We start from the raw sequence: 26,507 nt of genomic DNA, 5'->3' as shown, positions 1-26,507 counted from the left end.
GTCTGCTTCTGTCGTCACATGGCCTTCTTTGCTTCTGTGTCAAATGTCCCTCTGTGTCTTCTTAGGAAGGCACTTGTGGTTGCGTTTAGGCTCCACCTGAATAATCCAGGATAACCTCCCCATTTTAAGATTTTTAATCACATCTGCAAAGTCTCCACAGATTAGGACCTGGGGGAGCCATTATTCTGCCTCTACAGCAATATTATTATTATTATAATAATTATATATATTATTATTGTTATATATAATAATATATATTATAATTCTATATAATATATAGAATTATAATATATATTATATATAATATAATAATGTTAAAATAATAATATAATATATAATATAATAATAATATCATTATTATTATAATAATGATATTATTATTATTGTTAAAAACAATAGCTACTTCCATGGACCTAGAGATTGTCATCTCTTCACAGAATGAAGTAAGTCAGGAAGAGAAAAATATCGTATGTTAACGCATATATGTGGAATCTAGAAAAACGGTACAGATGAACCTATTTGCCAAGCAGAAATAGAGACACAGACGTAGAGAACAAACGTATGGACACCAAGGGGGGAAAGGGAGGGGGTGGGATGAATTGGGAGATTGGGATTGACACGTATACACTGCTATGTATGGAAGAGATAACTAGTGAGAGCCTGCTATATAGCGCCGGGAACTTTACTCGATGCTCTGTGGTGCCCTAGATGGGAGGGAAATCCAGAAGGGAGGGGATATGTGTATATATATGGCTGATTCACTTCGCTGTACAGCAGAAACTAGCACAACATTGTGAAGCAACTATACCCCAATAAAAACAAAAAACAAAAACCAAGAAAAACGCAGTAGCTACTTACTGAAGCTATACTATGTGCCAGACATTGTGGTCAGTGTTTTATGTCGTTTATTTAATTTTAGTCTTACATAAATTTTATTTGACTTTTCAGGAAAGTAAGGTTCAGAGAAGCCAAGTAACCTGCTCTATGTCCCTCAGCATGCTCCACCTCCTTCTTCCTCACTCTTCCTTCTCTAAGCCGGTGCCAAAGTGAAGCAAGTAAGTGTTCAATCAACCTAGAACAACAAGACGGAATGCCCCCTTCCCTACTGCCATCACCAAGTCAATTTAGGTAGCACACCTGCACCTTCCTTCTAACCTTCATGAGGCCCTTTGTGTCTCCTTTTCCCCTGAAAGGCTGCCTTAAGGTCCATTTCATCCTCAGTTCACCTGTGTGCGAAGCTGTGCGTCTGGGAGAGGGACCAAATGCCTGTGCAACTTCAACCTGTCATAACTCACCCCTGGGACAGTGGGGGGAGTATGAAGTTCCCTCCCTATAATTGGGTCCAGAACTCTTCTGTACTTTGGCATTACAAAGTTGGGGTAACAAATGTCGTGGGAAAAGGCTCTCTGGCCAGTTGTCTAATGCTACTGCTTCCAGTCTCAACCAGACATAGCAGGAGACTAACTTTTCCCAGGGTATTTTAGTGCTTCAGGTTCTGGTTCCGACTGGAATCAAAGTGGTGAAACGACTTCCAAGTAAACATTCAGAATGTTAGTGAAAAAGCCTAGCTCAGTATTAAGTGTATCAATAGGTGAAGGTGAGGGGATGGGGTGATGAGATTGAGTGGAAGGAGTAAGGGCGTATTTTTTCCTCAGTTTATCCCTGAGTGAAGGCACATGCTGGAAAGGCCTAGATGGATCTCTTGAACATCTGATATGTCATTTCCCAAACAGTTATGTGCAGAGGTCGGGCCAGCTCAGCTGTATTGCTGCTGTGCTAATGTGGTGACTTAGCCATTTGGAGTTAATTGTTAATCAAGCCAGACATTATCTGCAATACCATTCTGAGAGGTCGAAAGAAAAAAATCCAGTGTCTTATTACCCTTGTCATCAAAATGCTCTAAAAAGTTTTGTATAATAGCCATAGAAATGGCAGAGATGGGGCTCTTATAAGAACAAAAAACGCCTCCTGCTTTTGCTTTCTATTTTCAAATAATTTTATGTATGAGCTGAAATTGGCTGGGAAGGATCGACCACATACTGACAGTTGCAAAGCCTGGCTTCCTGCAGCACCCTCTCTGTGACACTTATTTTGCTATTAAGAGAAGCCACTTAACAAACCAATTGTCAACAGGGGGAGATGAAAACAACAATAGTTAATCAGGTTTTACAAGGTCATACATCTAATTCGAATTGTAAAAGAACCCCATTCGTGCATTCTTTCCCTTGTTCTTGAATGTAGCCTTTCTCCAAATTGAGGGCTCACCACTTTGGATCCCCCTACAAGATAGAAGTCGTTAATAAAGGCTTGAAGTACTATTTTACTTAAGGAGGGCCCCCTTTAGAGCCTATTAACACCCTTTCTTTTACGGTAAGCAGAGCAAGTAGCCACCTTCTGACATGTGTTGGCACTTTCTAAAAGGTCATTAATGCTCCATATTTCAGAGTATAACAAACCCAGGAAGGCTCACAAGGAGGCCAGCAGGGGTAAAATAAAAACAGTGAGTAATTTACAGAGCTTCCAGCATCACTGAGGTGGTATATGCTAAATGAGAGAGAGAATTAGGACATCCCCCCCCCCTTCCCCAAACCCCAGGGAATTTGCAGGGTCCTAGGAATTTCTAGGTAAAATCTAGACTAGTGAGCCTTTATGAAACAATCTTGGTCAAATATTTGTGCTGTAGAAAAGCAGCATCACAGTGGCTTGGATTCCTTTCTCTGCCCTTGTCCTTACTCATCAGAATGAACTTTCTACATGGGTGGGCCTTCTTTGCCCTTTGATTATTTCTGAAGCTTTGTTGTGATTCTTTGATAACATACCACATTGAAACTGGAAATGGATGGGCAAATCTGTAGCTTCATTTTATTTTCAAATTTCTGAGACCTTCTTTTTTTAGTAAACGCACCCTATATTTTCCAGGGAAGCTACTTGCATTTTAGCATGTTGTTAGAACTTGCATTGGACACTAGATTGATGCGGTTTATTTCCTTAAATTATATGTGAAGGCCTGAGAATGCATGGGAAAAGTTTTAATAAACTTCGAAGTGTTATCACAAATGGAATATATATCTAAAGTTCACTTATATAAATCTGCAGACCTGAGAAGCCAGGGGTCTTCCTGTGTGTTTAAAGATAGATACCACACCACCATACCAACTAGTGTACAGAAGCCCCTTCTTGTTTACACCATGGTTTCCCCCAAGTATAGAAGGATCATCACCACTGGCTTTTATCCCTAGTGAGGTGTTTCTGTTTCTTCAACTTATTTTTGTGCACCACCCCATCCTTTGATCGTGAGGGTTCTACTGAGAAGTATCCTCTTTTTTTTTTTCTTTCATTTTTAATTAATTAATTAATTTATTTATTTTTGGCTGTGTTGGGTCTTCGTTTCTCTGCGAGGGCTTTCTCTAGTTGTGGCAAGTGGGGGGCTACTCTTCATCGCGGTGCGCGGGCCTCTCACTATCGCGGCCTCTCTTGTTGCGGAGCACAGGCTCCAGACGTGCAGGCTCAGTAATTGTGGCTCACGGGCCTAGTTGCTCCACGGCATGTGGGATCTTCCCAGACCAGGGCTCGAACCTGTGTCCCCTACATTGGCAGGCAGATTCTCAACCACTGCGCCACCAGGGAAGCCCGAGAAGTATCCTCTTACCATTCATGCCATCTGACAATAATAGGGATGTTCGTGGCCCGTCTTCTATAATTTTTCTGATCCTGCTACAGAACCAGAGAGGTAAGCAAGAAGCAATTTGAATCATGGATGAAGGAAGGATCCTGTAATAGCTGCCAGGCAATATTTTTTCAGATAAATAGGCTGACCGGTAAGAGTCACAGATTTTTCATCCCATCTTGAATTCAGTTTTCAAGGTGACACCATGTATTCCAGCAACCATATTGAGCACCTACTGTGTGGCAGATACTATTTTGGATTCTAGGGAAACAACAGTGAACAAAGCAGACAAAACTCCTTGTTCTCATCATGCTTGTATTTGTGTGTGTGTGTGTGTGTGTTTAAGACAGAGACAGACAGACAGAAATGATGAATAAGATATACAAACAAGCATTATGTTATTTAAGGTTGTAAATGTTATGGTAACAGTAAAGCAGGGAACACATTTCTCTGAGAAAGTGCCAGTTGAGCAAAGACTTGAGGGAAGTGCTTTTCCTACTAAGTTGGTAATTGGTGGATAAAAATGATGATTTTTATAAAGAATTTACATTAGGAGAATTAAACACATTTCACTTATAGTTCAAGAAAAATACAAGCCAAGTATCTTTAAGAAATTTATAAGCAAAGCAGTGGGGTAGGTCAAGAAGGAAGGGAAGAGAAAGCTGGTGAGAGGAGAGAGGTCACCTCTCATTGGAATGATCAGAATTTGGTTTCATTAAACTTGAAGGTCACTTTAGATGTTTGAGATTCCCAGTAGATATCCATTTCCTAGATAGATCTGTGAAGAAGCTTTGTCTCGAGACTGCTAATAATCTGGTAGAATTTAAAGATATTATTGCTGGTGATTGTGCCTTTGCTGACTTGGCTACAATTAAGCGTAGCTTATAGGAGAACAGGTAAATTAGGCCAAGGATCCTGCTGCCATGTTGTCAGGTCTCTGGGAAAGGAAACCTAAGTAGGATTTGGAATTTCTGAGTTCCCTCATCTTGCTAACCATTATGCTTGATTCCAAAGGTGCAGGCAGGCCACCCAGAGAATACTCTAGTTAATACTTTATTTATTACTGGTGAGGACTTTGGACCAATTCCCTGCCTGGTCTCTTAACCTGGCAAGGAGGGTTGGCTTTGAGAACGAATTCTTTTTACCCCTCTGCCTCTACATTCCCAGTCACTGGAGGGCTCTGCTCCTTGGCTCCTTGACCTAGGTCCACACCTAACCTCAGCTCTGTCTTTTACACTTATATTGTGTAGTCATGGAAGAGAGTGGGAGTGATGACTTGTCCTGATCCAGATCTATTTATTATACCTCTTTAACTCCATGTAAAGTATTTCTGAGGTTTCTATTTAGTGCTTGATTTTTAAGAGCTCTTCCTGCCTGGCAATGAATGACTGGGAGAAGCCGCAAGCTCAATATAGAGCTTGAAATGGACACTGTCTTGTAGGTCTGTGGCATTCATTTAAAGGACTACAGGGTATTCCACTGAACGGAGATACCATAATACAGTTACTAAATATTTAGTAGAAGGCACTGAGTTTGTTCCAAGTTGTTGTTGTTGTTTTTTTCCCCCTCTTACAGGGATGTATCTTCTAGATAGACCTTTCCTACTCTGTTATAAAAGTATTTGTTTTATTCCAATACTACTTCGATTTTTCTTTCTTTTTACATTTTTATTCACTTACGTTTTACTCTAGTACTTTTATGGTTTATTTGTTAAACTTTGTGTTAAACTTTATTTAAATCATATTCAATAATTTTATGGTTTATTATAAAATATTCATTCATACTTTATATGAACCATTGGGAGTTTATTTTAGAATAAAGAGTGAGATAGAGATACAACTTTCACTAAATATAAATGCTAATCAATTTCCAAATACTACTTATAATCCCTAGGTCTCTCTCACTCCTGAATTCGGAATGCCCATTTTTATAATATACTACATCCCTATATATGCTTGGATTTATTTCTGAACTTCTATTTATTCTGATATCTTTATTCTATTTCTATACCACCAGACCAGCGTACTGTTTTAGCAGTGCTTTGTTTCTTATAATTTAACATCTGATAGAAGTACTTTTTCATTAATTTTCTATTTCAGAATTTTCTTTGCTGTAACAACATGTTTATCTTTCCAGATGTAAGTTTTAATTATTTTGTCAAGGCTCAAAAATAATTCTCTTTTGGGGACTTCCCTGGTGGCACAGTGGTTAAGAATCCGCCTGCCAATGCATGGGACACGGGATCGAGCCCTGGTCCGGGAAGATCCCACATGCCGCGGTGCAGGTGAGCCCGTGCGCCACAACTACTGAGCTTGAGTGCCACAACTACTGAAGCCCACACGCCTATAGCCCGTGCTCCACAACAAGAGAAGCCACTGCAATGAGAAGCCCGCGCACCACAATGAAGAGTAGCCCCCGCTAGCCGCAACTAGAGAAAGCCTCTGCGCAGCAACAAAGACCCAACACAGCCAAAAACAAAAAATAATTCTCTTTTGGATTTTTAATGTGAATTACATTGGATGTAATAATTAATGTAAGGAGAAATTATATTTTTATATTACTAACTCTACTGACCCAAGAAACAAAATATGGCTTTCTAGTAATTCAAGTTTTTTTATTGTTGTTTTTTAGTGTTTTTCAGCAAGACTTTGTTTAATTCACACATATTATATCAGTTAGGATTTGTCATTGGTTAGCAGCAGAAACAGTTCAGCTAATTTAAGCAGAAAAAGGAATTTATTCAAAGGACATTGGTAGCTCAGAAAATTGCTGAAAGGTTGGAGAACCAAGCTTGGATAAAAGTCAAAAATCAGGGCAGCCCTGGCAGGAAGCACTAGGCAGTCTTGTCTGGGAACTGAAGCAAGAGAGATGAACATTGACCATTTTCTTATGTTCTTGCCTCATGCTGCTTAAGATCAAAGTCCTGTTTTGAGAGTGAGGTGTCTAATTGGCTTGGCTTTGATCATGTGTCCAGCCCTTGATATAAAAGAAGACTTACATAACTCTGGTGCATCTCTCTATTCATGTAGCAGGGTGTCCCTCCTGAGTCAAAAGGGAAGATAGACTCTGGGATGTGGGTGGCCTTACCCTCACCTCGGCTTCATATGTCTTGTCAGACCTATGGAGCTGAGAAGTGTCCTGTAAAGATCATGGACAGGATCAGTGACACACTCCAAAGACATAAAGACATCCCAGAAAGGAATGGAAGGATGTAATGGGAGGCAAAACACAACATACCAAGCTAGACTCAGCAACAGGGTGTAGAGGAGAGTGAGATGAGAGAAGCCAATCTCAGTGCAGTGTGTGACTGTTACCTGGATGTGCCTGTCCCAGGCCCTCTGGCAGCATGACTGCCTCCTTTGCCCCCTTTATTTAAATGATATCTGTATAAAAAGTAAAGTAATTATCATCCTGGGATCTACCAATTATGCACGAAGGTAGTTGCGAAGTGGGAGTTGGAGAGTGGAAAGCTGTTTCTCCTTAAGTAGTAAGGGGTGAGCACTGAGGGTTTGGTTTAGCACCAGGGCTATCATGTATGGTTGTGCAGGCTGTACACTGCACAATTTCAGGAATTATCCTTCACACAGGCTGCAGTATGCATATACAACCTTTATGGCTGTACTTGGTCACCCTGCCAAGAGTTAGCATCAGCGGAGGCAGGAGAGACTGGAGCATTCCAAAGGAGCATCAGTGATCTGCTGTGGAGCAGCCATGATAGGGTGGGCAGTGGGCTGACCGTACATGATGGTCAGGTGTGGACAGTGACCAGAAAGAGCTCAGTGGCCTAAATTAGAGTGCTGGCCTGAGGGACTCTGCGTGTACGAGACACTCCTGGGGGCTTCCAGAGATGCTGGGGTGGTGGAGGGACTGGCTATGTCTGTCACAATTAAGAAAAACGGGAGGGCTTCCCTGGTGGCGCAGTGGTTGGGAATCCGCCTGCCAATGCAGGGGACATGGGTTCGAGCCCTGGTCGGGGAAGATCCCACATGCCGCGGAGCAACTAAGCTCGCGTGCCACAACTACTGAGGCCCGCGCGCCTAGAGCCGGTGCTCCGCAACAAGAGAAGCCACCGCAATGAGAAGCCCGCGCACCGCAACGAAGAGTGGCCCCTGCTCGCCACAACTAGAGAAAGCCTGTGCGCAGCAACGAAGACCCAACGCAGCCAAAAATAAAATAAATAAACTAAATAAATCTTTAAAAAAAAAAAAGAAAGAAAAGAAAGTAAGCTATGTATGTATCAATAATATACTCCCATTTAAAAAAAAAAAGAAGAAAAACTGGATAGGTTCATGTGGCTTGATTTTGTACCCCACGTGGTAGGACCCTGGAGTTTTTGGATTGTTTACATAAACAAACATAGTTTATTTTCAGATCTCAGCTTTCGGGTTGAACCCTATTTCTTGTTTGGGGGGGTTAGACTTGTTAATAGGAAGAGCACTGCTGCTTCTTACATCCTCCACGTGCTCTCTGGCTGGGAAGGAGCACGCAGCCAGCTGGCCTGGTAGTCACTGCTGCAGTGTGTTCTCACTGAACCTTGTTAACTGGTACAGATAGTAAAGTGAAATGACAGTAAATGGGCTGATGATCTGAGTTCTCCATGATAAACTACCAGGAAATACTTCTAGGCCATGACATTTAACGAAAAAGGAAAAAAATAATAATAAAATGATGATTTTAAGAGACCTTCAGTAAGGGGAAAAAATTCAGAATTTTAAAAAAATTCTAAAAGAATTTAGAATTTTTACTAAAAACTGCACAGGCAGAGGGAGACTGGCCAGTGGAAAATTCTTTTCCTTTCACCCTAATCCTAACAAGGTAGACAATGATGAGAAACATTTTTAAAGGTGAGGCTTCTAGGTCCAAAGAGCAGGCGGTATCTGAAAGGCCCTGGGCTCCAGCACTTTATGGAAACTGACAAAATGCTGCCCCTGCTACAACCTGCTCCAGAGCCCAAGCAGGGCAGTGTGGCAGTGAGCAAAGTGGTGGAGAGGCAAAGTTGACTCAGGCCAAGGGACCTGAGTGGACTCTTACTCTTTTAACAAGGTCACCTGTCTGGTACCTTACCGGACCACACGATTTCCAACATGGTGGATTCACATTATTCTGAGCATTTACAGAAGGCCCTCCAAAGGCCTTGTTAGGAGGGAAATGTGAGGTAACAGCTGAAAAGAAAGAGGAAGTAACTGGCCTGGTACCCCATATGCTATTCTCTGGTAGAACTAGTAAGACGGTTTATAAAGTACTCACTTCTTCAGTTCTTCAGAATGGGTTTTGCGGCAAAAGTGTGACGCATGAAATATCTGCAGTGAAGAAAAACAACTAACGTGTATGAGAGCCCTCTAAATAAATGCCAAGAACTTGGTAGTATCTTAGGAGGTGTGGATATAATTATTCCCATTTTACAGAAGAGGAAAAGGAGGCTCAGAAAGCTAAAGTTACTGCCCATGTCATACATCCAGTGAATCGTGGAGTCAGGACTGAACTGAGTCACCTGCAGGAGTAACACATGTGCTATTTCAGCCACAGAAGACTTCTCATCCCCCTAACCTCCCTCCATCCCTGGCACCCCATCGTGTTCACGTGGGGAGGTGCCCTCCTCCGAGTGTGTGTTGGCAAACAGCCCCTCACTTGTAGGTCAAGAAATTAGCGCATCTCTCGACCCTCCACTGGCCACAGGAGGGTATCAGCGGCTTTGCCATCACCTGACCTCTCACTGATCCCCCAGCCCTCACAAAACTCTGCCAACTATTGTTTAAATATCCTTGGGTTAGGATGATAATGTTTATATTCTATTGAGTCATTATAATTAATTCTGCTAAGCTTTGTTAGTCAAGTTAAAAACGAATTTTCAAATTCCAGAAGTGGAATTTAGATTCATCTTTGTAGAAGAAGTAGACTGGTATGGCAGAAATACCAGACTCACCCAGTGAGCCACTGCTGTCGCCAGTGGATCCAGGGAGAAGGAAGGAGAGCTTTCGTCCATCATTACTCTTGGCAGAGCCTGGCACATTCTGGGCATGGAGAAGCGTTGGCTGAGCATTGTTCCTAGAGCTGCTGGGACTGCAGAGAATGTGACTGCGGTTCTGCCAGTGGGGTCCAAGAGGTGTATCTGCGCTGGCACAGAGGGCTTGGCCTGTAATATCAGGCCACCCGAAAGAGAGGACAAAGCTCTCTGGTTTATGCGGCTATCTGGGAGTCTCATGGGGGTGACTAATCTTTCACTGGCTAAGGTGCTTGCTCACAAGTAACTTCGCCATTCTTTCAAATAGTAACACGAAATTGCATCTATGCCTAAATTCAAACTACTGCACAAATAATAAAAAAGTTGCTTCTTTTGCTTTTTATTTAAGATCCAAAGGTGGCAACTAATTTAGGAAAAAGTCCGGTGATCCAGGGAAAAATATCTCTTTATTGTGGGACAGTTGCTCGGAAGGCCTATTCTACATAAAAAGGAGATTTTTTCAGAGACCCCCTACTTTGTCTATGTGTACAGTTCTCAAAGCTGAGGTCCAGTAAGAAAGCATTTACATCATTGTGCTTATGTAAACACTGTTCACTGTACATTAAAGAAATGCCATGTTCCCCTTCCCCCTTTATGGCCCTGGACCGATCAGGGTCCTAGTGTTAGGTCAAAGAAACTCCTTTTACTTACACTCCTTCAACTTCTCCAATCTTGTCACATTTTAGTTCATTTCCTATTTAGACTATAACTTTTTGAACAGCTTTCTTTTCCTGGAGTTTCTAATTACCAGCAGAAGAAATGTAGCTTCCTGTACCATCTTATAATGACCTTGCAGTGTCTTGCTCATTCCATCTATGGAATGGGATCCATTCCTTTCTTTTGCTTGAAAAGTTAGCTGTGGAAGCCCTCGGAGCGTCTGTTCTAATTTGGACCAATTGCTTTATGGGTTGTCTATGCTGCTATCAACCCCTGGTTCATTTTTATTGGATTTTAAGTCATTGCCAGAGGTTGTTATAGCTCAAGGTGTCTTCTTTCTTGGATTTCACAGTTTGTTGTAATGGATCTTCAAGTTACTTCTTCAAAAAGAATATGCAGGAGGTAAACTTTTTTTCTTTTGCATAAAAAAGTCTTTATTTTGCTATTACGTTTGATTGATAGTTTGAAGAAATGGAGAATAATAAGTTCAAAATAACTTTTCCTAAAACTCTGAAGGGGCCACTCCTCTGCAGCCTCTTTTGGCAGGTTTTCTAGGCCATGGCTTCCTCCTGTTTTTGTGTAAAAAATGCTTCCATATACTATTTATCTTCAAGGAATTTGTGGAGTTTCTCTCTCTCTCTTTCTCTTCCCCCCCCCCCCCCGCCCCACTGTTAGGGATTTATTCCCTTTTAAAGAAAACTTTTATCTTTTATTATCAATTTAACTATTTAACTGCAATCCTGAAGGGAGAGGAGACAAACATCTCTATTTTACTTGCACTCAGTCCCCCATCTTGAAAAAACAAAACAAAACAAACAAAATCTTGGCCTTCACCTGCTAAAGTGCAAATACCTTTGGGCAAAGGGTGAAAGAGGCAGCTAACTTTATCACGTGCATTCTAATAATCGAATTATTCTGAACAACTTGAGAGAACAGTGAATCAGAGCTGTACAAGGATGTAAAAACAAGGCTTCAGAATATCTCTTTATAAGAACTAGGAAATGGATAACAGTGTCTCTGGAACTGTAAGGCTGACAGTGGTAGTAACTAGGGTTTAATCCTAGCTCAGGGGGAATTACTTCAGTGTTGGAAATTCTGTTTACAAGTTGCTATTGATTGTTTTGTCAGCAGTGTCACACATCTATCTATATCTAGATCTATTTATCTATCTAGATCTAGATATATATGCCATGTATACACACATATACATAAACATGTCTATATATACACACAAATATATATATATATATATAAATATACATACATACACACAGATACAAGTCTGAGCCTATATTGTTTTTATTTCTGATATAGTTCCTTATTTTCTAAATCTCATACTAGAATGTCTGCGTATTTGGTTAATGTAAGGCTTAGAGATCACCAGTCATAGAAGAACCTGGGGCGTGTGCCCACATGAACTTTGATTCAACCAGTCTTCCAAGATCTTTTAACTCTTAGAAATGTTCAAACTTCTTTTCTGACAAAATTGTGGCCCATGCTTCATGATGTCCTCAACAAAAGAACATCTTCTAAAGTTGATTTTATCATATAGATCTTCAGCATGACCTTATTGCCATTTGAGACCAGAGTTCCTCTAACTGCAAGCCATCTACCCCTCATCTTTCGTCCCCGAAGCATTTCAGGCAATTTTTGGCCATGAGAATACACAGGTGAAGCTGGCTGTTGACACAGGGCGACCAAGGCCATTCAGGGAAGAGACCATTTTCTCAGAATATTTCATTCCTCACTAAATCTGCACTGTCTTAAATTCCACTAGGTGGGTTAATAAAGATCATTCATTCATAGTTAAATTGGTTTAGATGTTTGAGTATTTTTCTCCCCCTCCCACCTACCTTGGGGAGTGTTAAGGAATTGAAGTTTGGAGATGGAGGGAGGGAGAGATCATTGAGAAAGGGGGCTCTGGGGTGTGTGGGGACTGCATGGCCTACTTCCACAGCCAGGTCTCAGTGTGCAGGCACCTTGGCCTCTGCGAGCAGCACTGCCCCTATTTCTGGCAGCTCCCTCCTGTTGTGATGACAGGGCAACCTAGCGCTCATTTCTCCCAAAGTTTACCACTCTGGGCTTGAAGGCCTGTAACCCTAGTTCCCAAGGTATCTCGGCCTTTGAGGCCAATGCAGTTCAACCATGTCCATGCTGAGAATCCTCTCGTCAGCTTCCTCACAGCTGGAGCCATGTTTGATCAAGCGGTGACTCACTGGGCTGTGCACTCCAATTTCCCTGCAAGAAAGATAATGAGAAAAGGAAATGCCTACAGGGGAAGGAGGAGAGAGGTGGCTTTGGACTTCTTCCTGAAAATATGAGGCAATATTTATCTTCTAGGCCTTGGTTGGGTGCTAGCTGGGGGGGCTGACTCTGTATCCTTCTATCCTTCTTTAAGAAACCTTGCTTTGTTTTTTTTTTTTTTCTATTAAGGAAGAGGACATTTTTTGGTTTCATGTTTAGATAGTTGCAAATTGAGCATGTTCGTGGGTCAGGCTAGCTAAGTTGGCCTCCCGAAGCCGTGAAAATGCGGAATCAGATGCCTGAAATGATGCAGGACAAGTAGCTGTAGAAAGATTGAGTTATATGTCTCTGATGAGTCATTTTCAGTTAGCTGTCTCTCAGCAGTGGAATGGCATTATTTTTACTACATTAATAATTCATGCCTCATTCTAGAAAATGAACAGATGCACATTTTGGATTTGGAGTAATTTGGAGTTTTTACACATGAAGGGTAAATTTGGGTAGAGGAAGAAGGAAAAAGGGATTAACGTTTACTGAACACGTTTTATATGCCAGGTATTGTTTAGGTACTTTATACGTTTTCTTATTCCGTTCTTCATTACAACAGCAGCAACAATCACACCTCTCTGAGAAAAGTATTAAGATATTTTCCAGTTAAGCAAATTGACTTTCAATGAGCTGAAGAAATGGCTCAAGGTTACTCCACTTACAAGTGGTTGAGTTGCATTCAAATCCAGGTTTTTGTGACATCGAATCTGGGCACTTTCTATCTCCCCATGGTGTCTCTGAAAATGATGCTTAAAAGTGTATTTGGTCAGAAATATCTCTGTCATTGATCTGCCACAGCGCCTGCAACTGCCCTCACTGAAGTCACAGAAAGACATCGTTTCTAAGAAGGCACTTATTAAAATGCAATCGTGCACCCAGAGCAAGTACAGCTTGGGGGTTATACTAATCAGCCCCTGCCTCCACCCCAACCCCTTACCACAGTTCAATGAGAGACTCAATATTAGAGCAGACAGGGGCTTTGGGAGAATTCAGCCCACTTTCTTCTCTTTATAAATGATGAAACTGAGACTCAGAGAGGCTAAGGAAACTCTTCATAATTACATAACTTGTGCGGTGGTTAGTTTTATCAGAAATCAGGGCCCTCAGGGGATGGCAGACAAAATTGGATTTAGGGCGTGAGGAAGGGGCAGACAAGTTGAGCGTGCTGGGTGCTTCTCACTGGAAAGCACCGTGGGAAGGAGCACACTGAGGAAACACGGACGTCCTTGAGACCACTGCTCTGGGTGCCGCAGGTGGAGGGCGCCCCCAAAGTAGGGGGATTCCTATCATGGCGAGGTGAACACTGCAGCTTTGCTAGGGACCGGTCAGAAGGCTTAGGTCATTAGAAATGTTTGCGAAGGCATTTACCGTTGTTGCCCCTTTCTTGAGAACACCTCCAATCACTCCTTTCTGTGTTTAACTCAGAGTTGATGAAAGACTCAAAGTCAAGCCAATACCCTTTGAGAACAGTTTATGCACAATTGTCGGTCAAAGCTCCAAAGCGCCTGGCCCCTGGAAGCGGAGCATCAGGAAGCAAGGGGTTAAATCACGACCCCACCAGATATTTGTCACGTCAGGGTGACCCCACCGGGCACCCACACCAGGCAGCTCCCACTTAACCTCTCTGATTCCGATTGATAACTGGAGCTCTGAGGGAAATGGCAGGTCCTGCAAATGTGAGAGCATTCGGACTGAAGGTGGAAGGTTTTAGGACTCATTTAAATGTGAGGAAAGCCTTTTACCTCAAGCTTTTAAAAAAAAAAAAAAAGAAGAGCAATTCTGGTTCCTGAAAGAGAGAAATGTTACCCTGCTGGCCTCAGCCTAGGAAACAGCACCACTGGCAAACTTGGCAGCTGTTCTGAGGAGGGTTGTGTGGCCAGCTCTTCAGGCTACAAGTGTAATAGTAACTGCATAATGATGTCTGAGAAAATCAAAGACCAAAGGAACAATTACAGTTTGGTAGAAACAAATATACAGCCAAGCCCAAGTTTTGGGTAATTTCTGAAAGGATGCCCTTGGGTCTTGGGGAGACATTCTGCTTATAGATTCTGGAGGAAAATCATAATCGTGAGTGGGCGTTCAGAGGATCCAATAACCTGTGGTTACGTCTCTGTGTGTAATTGTGATTAGCTGGTCAAGGAAGGCACTTGGGGATCAGGAAGCCCAGAATGACATGCCCAAGTACCACAGTAGAAGGGAGGTGTGGGTGCTTGCTCAGACAGAGCACAGAACAGAGGATAGGAAGACCTCATTTCTCGGCCTCACACAGCAACTTCTGGTGTTGTCTGTACTACTCACTGTCTACTTGCTCCTAGAAAATCACCTGGCCTCCTTGGACCTCAGTTTCCTTTCCTGTAAAAATAAAAATTTCAACTAGATGATTTTAAAGGTCCTGTCGGCTCTAACATTGCGTAATCCAGCTGAAAAACACAATCTAGGTCTTTGGAACATTTTTTTTCTTTTCTTTCTTTCTTTTTTTTCTTCAAATGGTTGAATGCCTACTGGAGAGGGTCAGACAGTTTGGTTGGTACTGGGACACTTGCAAAGAGTAAAAGGTTCTCTAGTTCCTGCCCTTAAGAGATTGATCCTTCAGTGGTGTTAATGTCCTGAAATATACATGAAATTCATGCTAGAGGAGTATTTATTCAGAGTGGTCTACATGATGAGAGAGGAAAAGGAATATAAGATACTACATGGCCCCTGCATTCAGGAGCCTGAACTAATACACGTGAAACAATTAAAAGACAATTAAGAGGTAAACTTTTGGAAACTAACTGTAAATGCAACTGGGTTTCATAATGTGGGCTGGGAAGTCAGAGCAAGCATACTGGAGAAAGAGGAACTTGGTGGGACCTTGGAAGAGTGCTAGGATTTGAATAGGCAGAGAGGAGAGACAAGGAAATGCCAGCTGGGGAAAATAGTATGATAATTAATAGAAAAAATATTCATAGTTTTTCTCAGAAGCACTGAGAGCTTCATCTGTCCTCAGCCAAATGTTAACCCAGATGGTATATCCAAATTTCATAATTAACAGTTCACCCAGTCACCACAGGTGCTAAAGTGTAAGTCTCATGTTATTTATTTGTGGGGCCACTGCAGAAGAAGGAAAACACCTAGGGGTCGAGAAGGAGGGTGGTTAGGTGTGATACTCCGGGGCAATTTTCCAAGATGGAAGAGTTTGATTAGTTTCTGTTTCATCAGTGTTTCTGAAGTTGCATGTAGGTTTCATCTCTGTGTGCAGACCAGGTATCTGTTTCACCAGGAAGCCACAGATGGAGTTCACAGGGCCAGCAGACCCGTATATACAAGGGCACAGTACCTGGCACGATGCTGTCCCTTATTTCCCTTTGCTGTTGAGACCAGAGCAAGAGAAGATGGGTAACCAATCAGTAGAAATTAACCATTATCTCTGTTGAAAAGCACAAGTCAGAGCAAATCTTGGACTGCTGATGGATTTGGGAAGGAAATAAATAGCAGCAGCAGCCGTAGCACTCTTCCCAGACACAGGGCTGGAGCCTCACCGGGTTACCTGTGAGACGGGGTTTCACCCTCACCCTCTGCTCCCCGCGGCAGCCCCTTCCGCAGAGGCACACAGATGGTTTCTGCCTTACGGGCCTTAAGCAAAACTGCAAAGTGAGCACAGTTTATCATTTTCGGCTGTTTCTTTTCCTTTCTGGCCCTCTCCCAACTTCCGTGCAGGAAGGTTTAACTCGAGTTATTCATTCCATCCTTGGAGTTTTGTGTTCAAACATCCTCTTCTTCTGAAGTAAGATGGTGGCATTGGGTTCCAGTTCCCCAGGTTTTAGATGACATTTCCTCTAGATACATGGTGTTTGGTTGGCCCTCGTCCAATCTGAAGGTTTCTTACAGTTACAATGATGATGCTGTTCCTTTGTTGGGAGAAGACTACATTCTTAATACCGTGCTACATTTTTCAGTCCTCTCGTCTGCCAGCGCCAGCTGCATAGCTGTCCGCATTGGCTGTGCGTGGCCAGGCTAACTGACCACGTAAAGGGAAGCTTAGACTCCTTCTGAGAGGAAATAAGGAGGCTTTTTGTTTCCTTCTTTACTTTTACGAGGTGCACTGATTCAAAATGATTTGCCCCAAGCACCCAAGAAACTGGGCCTACACTTGGACTAGAATATTGGTCTCCTGGTACTCTTCAAATCCACAGATTTCTACTTGCCCAGAATTTTTGCTCATTCATGAGAGGCAATATAATACATTAATACTTTAATTAAAGAGGGGGTTCTAAGTGGGATGAACCTGGAGGGGTCAGATTCTGCTCCTCTGCTTACGAGCGTTTGAATGTGGGCAAGTAACTAATCATTTCTGCACCTCAGTTTGTAAAAACATAGAGCCCTATAATGTGATAATGACTAAATGAGTTCATAGATGAAAAACACGCAAAACAGTATCTGGAAAAGTAAGAATCCAATATATGTTGCTGTCATTACTATTATGATTTTATTGTTATTATCACTCAGGTATGTGCGTTTATTCATCTCCAGAATATTTACTGAGCAACTCCTATAGGCAAGACACCAACCTAGACATCGGAGATGATTAAGACACAATCTCTGCTCTCAAGAAGTTGCTGTCTAGTGGGAGAGACAAAATATAAATTGATGTGACAAATGGAAGCCACGTCCGGGGGTCCATGGAACTAGAGTGGGGATTGTCTTCTCAGTAGAGGTAACCCCTGAGCTGAAGCTTGGAGATAAATAAGGCAGGGGCGGGGCAGACTTGTACGCAGTATGCCCAAAGGCTTGGAGACAGGGAGAGCAGGGCCCATGTGAAAGAATCCAGGGGTCAGTTAAACTGGAGCTCAGAGAATAGGGTGAGGGGGTGGCTACAGATGAGCTTGCAGAGGTGGGCTGAGGCCACACTGTAAAAGGCTTGTGTGTGGTGCTGAAGATACCAGACTTTAGACCACACCTATATGACTTTACAAAACGGGCCTCTTGCCTCCAGGAGCATTAACTGTAGCAGTAATTACAGCTTGGTTAGTAGAAAGTGTGCTGGATTTCACCCCTACCCTTGTGCATTGTACAACCCCACAACCATAAGCAATGTCAAAGTCTACAGGATCTTGTGGCCAGTTAGGATCAGGTGAGAGAGAAGAAAGATTAAGGATGATTCCCGTCTGGACGGATGGGTCATGCCAGGCACAGAGAAGGGGACCCAGCAGGAGGTGCCTTAAAAGTAAGCAGGGAGAGGGACTTCCCTGGCAGTCCAATGATTAAGACTCTGCGCTTCCACTTCAGGGGGCACAGGTTCGATCCTTGGTCAGGGAACTCAGATCCCACGTGCTGCGTGCCACGGACAAAGAAAAAAAAAGTAAGTGGGGAGAACAGTGAGTTCAGTATTGTCCATGCTGAGTTTGAAGTGCCCTTAAACGTTCAGCTCGAGCTGGCTGCTACAGTCAACAATAATGAATAATGTGTCCATGGTACTTACTAGATGCCAGGTCATTTTCTAATGAAAACTCTATCTGTAAATGGGGCTTTCTCATCCCCAGCACAATTGACGTTTTGGGCCAGATAACTCATTGTCGTGGGGGGCTGTCTTGTGCATTGTAGGATGTTTAGTAGCCTCCCTGCACTCTACCCACTGAATGCCGGGTGGTGCCCACTGATGGTCCCACCCAGTTGTTAAAACCAGAAATGTCTCCAGACATAGCCAAACGTCCCATGAGAGGTGGGTGTAAAATCACCCTTCATTAAGAGCCATTGCAAAAACTCACATAATTCTCACAACAATTGTATGATGTGCAAACTATTGCTTATTTTAATCTTATAAGAGGAGGAAACAGAGACACAGAGGTTAAGTGACTTGCTTAAGGTCTCACAGTGAGTAAGTAGCATAACAGGAGTGTTCTGGCTTTCAAGCCCCGCCCCCGTCCCCCGCCCCATCACTGCCACCCAGGAGTAAAACAGGGGCTGCAGAAAAAGATTTTAACACTTCAGGCCAGAGTTGAAGTCACACATCACCCAGGAAGTCTATTGGGAAAAGAAAAGGTCCCATTATGGAACCTGTGGGACATTGTCATTTAAACAGAGGGTGAGAACCTTTGAAGAAGGCTGAGCAGACATGACAGGGCAGAGAGGTAAGAGGAAAACCGGGAGCTAATGGGGGCAGAAGCCCTGGAAGGGAGAGGATGTTTGGAAGTAGGAAGCAGACAGGATATCAAACATTCCAGAGGAAAGTGAAGGCTAGAAAGCAGCTCTTGGGTTTAACAACAAGGGCTTACTTTCAGTTTGGGGATAGGTGTGAAAGCCAGCTAGCCAGCTGAGGAGTGGGCATTGGAATATTCATTCAAAGACACTGGGTGTGAAGCAGGTTCAGGCCTTCTCAGTACTGTGCTCCTAATGGTGGGAGAGGACTGAGTGCTAAGACAGTCTGTCAGCTGCCCTGTCCTAAACGGAAGCAAATCATCTGCAGAAAGAGACAAGCAAGTTGCAAACGTTACCCTTGAACTTGAGAAGTAGGTCCTTCAACACGTCATTTCTGTCCCCTTCGGAAATGTTGTTACTAATGAAGTGTGTGCAAGCAGAGAAGAGGGGCTTGTCTCCTTAATCCTAAGGATTCCAGAGGCCTTTCATCTTGCCTAGCTTCCCTCGCGTCGGGGATGGAGGGCGCTTTGTTCTGGAGCACCGAGGGGTCTTCTTTGCCCCACCCACCCCTTTTTACTCAGCAGGAGTAAAAGATCCTGAGGAGTAACTGCCCACAGCCAAAGTACTTCCTGTCGGTGGTTCCCAAAGTTGGCTGATGGTTTGGATCACCTGGGGGACTTTTTAAAGCATAGATTCATGGCCCTCGCCCTTAGGGACTCTGACTTAGTAGGTCGGAGCCCTCCAAGTCCAGCTTATAAAAAACAGTCTGGATGATTCTGAGGAAATACTGGGATCAGGTTTTTCTCTATCACAGCAGCCTGCAAGCTTTTTCTGTAAAAGGCCATATAGTAAATATTTTAGGCTTTGCAGGCCATACTGTCTTTGCTGTAGCTGCTCTGCTGTTAGCATGTGAAAACCATCATAGACACTAAGTAACTGATGAGTAAGGCTGTGTTCCAATAGACACACTGAAATTTGAATTTCATATAATTCTCATGTGTCACAAAGTATTAATTTTCTTTAAAAAAATATTTTCCCCCAGCCATTTGAAAATGTAAAAGCCATTCTTAGCTTACGGGCCATAAAAAATAGCAGCAGGCCATATTTGGCCCACGGGCCATCGTCTGCCAACTCATGAGCTATATTACTTGGGTATTTAACTGCAAATACTGATTAAATACTAACATAGTTTAGAATATGGGTTTGTAGTGCTGGCTTTACCACTTCCCAGCTTAGTTGTGATCTTAGGCAAATTAGTTGACCTCCCTGGGCCTCCGGTGCCTTATCTGTAAATGGGAGAGTTATCCTTCATATTTCTTGGGTTGTTGTGAAGATTAAGTGAGATGTTATATATAGGTTCCTAGCATAGTCTGGTGCCTGGTAATTGAAAATGCTCAGTAAGTGTCAACATTCATATCATCACAAGGTACTGTGCTTGGCACTGCAGAGATCAAACAAACAGATAAAGCCAGTTCCTCAGCCTTAAAAGAACTCACACACTAACCAGTAGGATAAGACATACATACAAACAATTCATGACAGACTATAAGTTCCACTGGAGCTGATACTACACATACACTATGTCTGCAGACATTGGAGAATGTGTTGTGGGCTTGCAGATCTGTAACCTTGCTTTGCATTCCTGTGCTTCTCTGCTCTGCCTTTAGAAACAGGTTCACGTCCATCTTATTTTATGAAGTTCATCAGTTATAAGAGAGGCTCGTGTAGACAAAGAACAACTTGAATAGGGTCTGTAGCTCTGGGCACCAGAGTCTTTGTTTAATTGACTTGCCCATCTAATTCACTGTGAACTGGGAAGGGAGTGAATACATCCTGTCCTTAGGATATAATTGGTTCCTACCTCTGGAGTTCCCTGAGTCATCAAAAAAGGAGAGAGAAACACTTTTGAATTAGCCAGATGATTTTTGCTATATTTTGCGGAGTTTCACTGAAAACAAAACAAAACCAAAAAATGCACATCTTTGCTGTAAAATTAAAAGATATGTATATATATTCAATACATGTATAGGAGAACACAAAGAAAAAGTTAAAAATAACTTTTATTTTCAATATTTAGCTATAATCATTGTTAATATTCTGTAGCATGTACTCCCAATCTTTTGGGGATTATGCCTTGATATATATCTTGATATATGCATTTATATGTAATATGTTTTTTGAAACGACTGAGCTTATGCTATATAAATTATTTTTAAATCTTTCTTCAGCTTAATAATATTACATGTACAATTTTTCACGTCATTAAGCATTATCCAACAGCATCCCTGTAAAATCATTCCATATACAATTATTATCATATGCCTGGAAAATGAAAATCACAGCATATAAAAGGGTATTTTGGCAGCCATGGCGGCGTGCCCCTCAGAGCTCCCTCTAAGAGCTGCTGTGAGGAGTGTAGTTAACTCACAGCCTCCAGCTGCCATATTTTCAGAATCTGTCCCTGCGTGCATGCAAAACCTCCGTGTGATTGCACTGTGAACGTGGAGAGGGTTTTGGAGCCAGGCTATTTCTGCCTGATGTTTTAGTCCTCCAGCAGGCACGGGCTGCTCTGCGGGGACCCACTGGCGTGGCTTCGCTTTCTCAGAGCTGCGCTGCACTCAGGGCTCCTCCTACCCCATCCTTCTTGCTTTCTTCTCTCCTTTCACAGGTGTCAAACCCACATCACAGTCTGGAGACTCTCCCTGCCCACTCCTAATCTCTTTCCCTTTTATCTTTCACAAATGTTTTCCCCCAATAAATCTCTTATACTTCTGATTTCGTTTTGGCAGCTTCTTCCTAGACAACCCAAATCGATACAAGTATGTTAAGTCTGAGTCTCCCTCCTACTTCTGCATCTTAACCGCTCAATGCCCTTCCCCAAAGGCAGCCCCTGCTATTAATTTCTTACGTATCCTCCCAGACTTCTTTATTCATATACAAGCATTTCATATATTTCTCCTTCTCTTTTCTTTCCTCTTCCTCTGCTATATTTTCCTTCATCCTCTCTTCTTCCTTCTTTTTCTTAGCAAAAGACTAGTAGCATATAATGCTTATGGTCCGGCATGTTGCTTTGTCACTTATATCGTGGAAGCAGGTCTTAACTTAGTACATGTAGAATTGCCTTATCCTCTTCTTTTCTTTTGATTTTGTCAGATTCTTTTTTAAAATTGAAATATAGTTGATTTACACTATTATATTAATTTCAGTGTACAGCATAGTGATTCAATATTTTTATAGGTTATACTCCATTTAAAGTTATGACAAAAGAGTGGCTGTATTTCCCTGTGCTGTACAATATATGCTTGTTGCTTATCTATTTTATACATAGTAGTTTGTATCTCTTGATCCTATACCCCTATCTTAACCCTCCCCACTCCTTTCTCCTCATTGGCATCCACTAGTTTGTTTTCTATATCCGTGAGTCTGTTTCTGTTTTGTTATGTACATTCCTCTGTTTTACTTTTTAGATTCCACATATAAGTGATAACATACAGTATTTATCTTTATCTGACTTATTTCACTAAACATAATACTCTCTAGGTCCATCTACATGGTTGCAAATGGCAGAATTTCATTCTTTTTTTGTGGCTGAGTAACATTCCACTGTACTGTATATATATATTTCTTCTTTATTCATTCATCTGTTGATGGAAACTTAGGTTGCTTCCATATCTTGACTATTGTAAATAATGCTGCCATAAACATTGAGGTGCATGTATCTTTTTTGAATTAATATTTTTGTTTTTTTCAGATATATACCCAGGAGTAGAATTATTGGATCATATGGTAGTTCTATTTTTAGTTTTCTGAGGAACCTCCATACTGTTCTCCATAGTGACTTCACTAATTTACATTCCTACCAACAGTGTATGAGGGTTCCTTTTCTCCACGTGCTTGTAACATTTGTCATTTGTAGAGTTTTTGGTAATAGCCATTCTGACAAGTATGAGGTAATGTCTCATTGTCATTATGGTTTGCAATTTTCTAATAATTAGTGATACTGAGCATCTTTTCATGGGCCTGTTAGCCATTTGTATGTCTTCTTTGGAAAAATGTCTATTCAGGACTTCTGCCCATTTTTTTTTTGATATTGAGTTATATGAGCTGTTTATGAATTTTGGATATTAACCACTTATTGGTTATATTACTTGCAAATATTTTCTCCCATTCAATAGGTTGTCTTTTCATTTTGTCGATGATTTCCTTTGCTGTGAAAAAGCTTTTAAGTTTAATTAGGTCCCATTTGTTTATTTTTGCTTTTGTTTCTTTTGCCTTAGGAGACAGGTCCAATAAAATATTGCTATGATTTATGTCAGAGTGTTCTATGTTCTCTTCTAGGAGTTTTATGGTTTCTGGTTTTACATTTAGGTCTTTAATTCATTTTGAGTTTATTTTTGTATATGGTGTGAGGAAATGTTCTATTTCCATTCTTTTACATGTAGCTTTCCAGTTTTCCCAGTACCATTTATTGAAGTGACTCTCTTTTCTGCATTGTATACTCTAGCTTATTTAAGTGGTCATCCTTAGTCCTTACTATATATTTGCTTTCCTAGTGGAATTCTTCCTTTCTCTTGCTGCCTTTAGAATTCTCTCTTATCTTTAGCTATTGCCATCTTAATTATGATATGTCTTGATGTGAGTATGTTTGGGTTCATCTTTTTGGGGACCCTCTGTGCTTCCTGTACCTGGATATCTGTTTCCTTCTTCAGGTTTGGGAAGTTTTCAGCCATAATTTCTTTAAATACATTCAACCCCCTTCTTTCTCTCTTCCTCTTCTGGGACCCCTAACCTGTGAATGTTTGTGCACTTGATGTTATTCCAGAGATCTCTTAAACTGTTCTCATTTTTTAAATTTGTTTTCCTTTCCGCTGTTCTGATTGGGTGGTTTCCATTTTTCTATCTTCCAGATCACTTGTGCGTTCTTCTGTGTCACTTAGTCTACTGTTAATTCTTTCTAGTGTGTTTTTCATTTCAGTTATCATATTCTTTATTTCTTATTGCTTATTTTTTATATTTTTTAGTTCCTTTTTAAAATTCTCACTGTGTTCATCTATTCTTTTCACTAATTCAGTTAGCATTTTTTATTACTAATTCTTCAAATCTTTATCTGGTAAATTGTTTATTTCTGTTTCATTATTTTTTTCCAGGGGTTTTCTCTTGCTCTTTTAGTTGAGACCAGTTCCTCTGTCTTCTCATTTTGCTTAACTCTGTCTCCATGAATTTAGGTGAAACAGTTACATATTGTGGTCTTGAAGGAGTGTCCTTATGTGGAAGCGTCCCTATACAATCTGCATGTGCCCAGTACCTTTGGTGGGAGAGCCGGATTTGATGTGAATGCAAGTCACATCTTTCCTGAGGGTGTGCTGGCAGCTATCACCTTGGCAGTAGGTGGGGCTGGAGAAGGAGGGGCTAGGGCTGGAGCCAGGTGTGAGCCAGGGCTTCCCCTCTGCTCAGTGGCCATCACTGTCTTATCAGGGGTGAGGTCGGATTGCAAATTGCTGGAGTAGAAGCCCCGAATTTTGGTTGCAAACTGTCTCTGTTCCTCTTAGGTTCTCCCTTCTCCAAGTACTGAGACCCTTGACCCAAAGGGGAGCAGTGCTGGAGCATGAGGGCCTGAGGGGGCTCTCGGCTCATGACAGAGGCCTGTGCTGCCTCTCGTGTGCTGCCTCTGCAAGCACCAGCAGTGGCTTCCCCTGCCTGGCTCAGAAGCAGCCTCAGGTCCAAGACTCCTCGTGTCTCACAGCCGATCACTTCCCTTGCACTCACTGCCGCTGCCCTGTTATGGAGCCGCGCCACAGGGCAGGCAGGGCCTGTGTGTGCTCTCTGCATGTATTGGGGCACGGGCTGTGACAGTCTGGATGCTGTCAGGCGTCAGGGCTGCTTCTGATGTGCTGCCTGAATAAGCACCAGCCATGGGCACCTCTGCCCCCCAGCTCAGATGCTGCCCCGGGTCTGAGTCATCTCTGTGTCTCCCCAGACGTGGCAGCCCTCGGTCCACTGTGGAGCAGTGATGTGAAGTAAGTGCGGCCATCACGTTCTCTCAGCTCAGGCTGGGGTATGCACCGGGGTGGTCACGGGAAACTGGGCAGCCACTGGAGCAGTCCTCAATCTGCCCCCTACACCCTGCCTTGGGAGCAAGCCAGCTGAGCCTGCACTACTCCCCAGTGGAGTCCAGCCTTCCCAACAGCACTCCTGTTAGTCCTAGCGGCTGTCCAACCAGCCAAAGGGGCTCGTCTCCCCTGTGTCAAGCCCCAGGACTGGGGCACGCAATATGTGGTTCAAACTGCTCACTCCCCAGGGCTGATCTCTGCCCATGTATTCTCCTTTTTCCTCTGAGTCCCCTCCCTGGGGCACAGGTCCCAACCTGATCACTTCTCTTCCCTTCCTACCGGGTTCCATATGGATCTTTGTTCTAGCCTTTGTACGGGAGTCTTTCTGATAGTTTCCAGTTAGTTTGCAGTGAGAGTTATGCCACATGTCGATGTATTTTTGATGTGTTCACAGGCAGAAGTGAGCTCCACGTCCTCCTACTCTGCCATCTAGATCAATCCCTTTTTCTTTTCTTTTCTTTTTTTTTTTTCCAGTTTTTGAATGTATTATAGTTCATTTAACCTACCCTCTATTACTTGTTTATTGGAACATTTTCTCTTCAAAACAGTGCTGGACTTCCCTGGTGGCGCAGTGGTTGGGAGTCTGCCTGCTAATGCAGGGGACACGGGTTCGAGCCCTGGTCTGGGAGGATCCCACATGCCGCGGAGCAACTAGGCCCGTGAGCCACAACTACTGAGCCTGCGCGTCTGGAGCCTGTGCTCCGCAACAAGAGAGGCCGCGATAGTGAGAGGCCCGCGCACCGCGATGAAGAGTGGCCCCCGCTTGCCGCAACTAGAGAAAGCCCTCGCACAGAAACGAAGACCCAACACAGCCAAAAATAAAATAAAATAAATTTAAAAAAAAAAAAAAAAAAAAAAAACAGTGCTGCAATGAATATCTGTGTCTAACTATTTTTACACCCATGTGAGAGACTATCTTTAGGAACAAATTAAGATGTGGCATTGCTGGATCAGTGGGTATGCTGTTGTGATTTTGATAGATATTGTCAATTTCCCTCCCTGGTGGGTGTGCCAATTTCTACTCCCAGACTTATATGGCAGCAAGAGCGTCACTCGTTATGGCAACATAAGCAATTTAGAATTGAAGTAGTATCATTAAACTCTTCTCTAGTGTTTGTCTTTAAGCTTCTAATCTTTGCATACTTTCATAATTGCTTTTTTCTGGAGATTTTTTTCATGGGGGTTTTGTGTACAGTCAAGGAAATTAATGTTATTATTTTTGTAAGTTAGAAAACCTGGCTGAACATACTGTATTGGTTAACAGGGAATGAGAACCATCCATGTTGGTTGGGGCCACTTATAGCTATTAAGGTATTAGGATAAAGTAGAAAGACACCAGAAGTAGAAGTTTATATCTTTAGGAAAAATGATTTACATATTAGGAAGAGCATAGAATGACAGTCAGAAGATCTGTTCTGTTTACTTATTTATCTTTGTCTTCTCTATGGTTCCTCAATTTACTCTGCCCACTTACTTCACAGGGTTCTTTTGAGGACAGGATATGAAAGCAAATGGAATAAATTATTAATGTGATCATTTATTATTAATAAGGATAAGATGTCACTTGAAAGTGTCAAATGTCAGTGACAGTCATTCGTTCAACATGTATTTATTGAGAACCAGCACACTTTTTATGGTGAAATTCCTCTAGTACAGATATAAT

At 42.3% G+C, this 26,507-nt stretch overlaps 1 long non-coding RNA gene across 3 annotated transcripts in view; it reads left to right on the top strand.

The window, feature by feature from the left end:
* LOC133094422 (uncharacterized) overlaps nt 1-25,509 on the top strand; it is a 144,094-nt gene extending 118,585 nt beyond the window's left edge. For all 3 annotated transcript variants that reach the window (XR_009701461.1, XR_009701462.1, XR_009701463.1), the window contains 2 exons: nt 949-1,055; nt 25,393-25,509. This is a non-coding gene — a long non-coding RNA (uncharacterized LOC133094422). The remainder of the gene's footprint in view (nt 1-948; nt 1,056-25,392) is intronic.
* The last annotated feature ends 998 nt before the right edge of the window (nt 25,510-26,507 follow it).

This window comes from Eubalaena glacialis, chromosome 7 (assembly GCF_028564815.1).
Source record: "Eubalaena glacialis isolate mEubGla1 chromosome 7, mEubGla1.1.hap2.+ XY, whole genome shotgun sequence".
NCBI lineage: Eukaryota > Metazoa > Chordata > Mammalia > Artiodactyla > Balaenidae > Eubalaena > Eubalaena glacialis.
The sequence above is the reverse complement of the archived record's forward strand: the minus strand, read 5'-3'. Positions and strand labels throughout refer to the sequence as shown.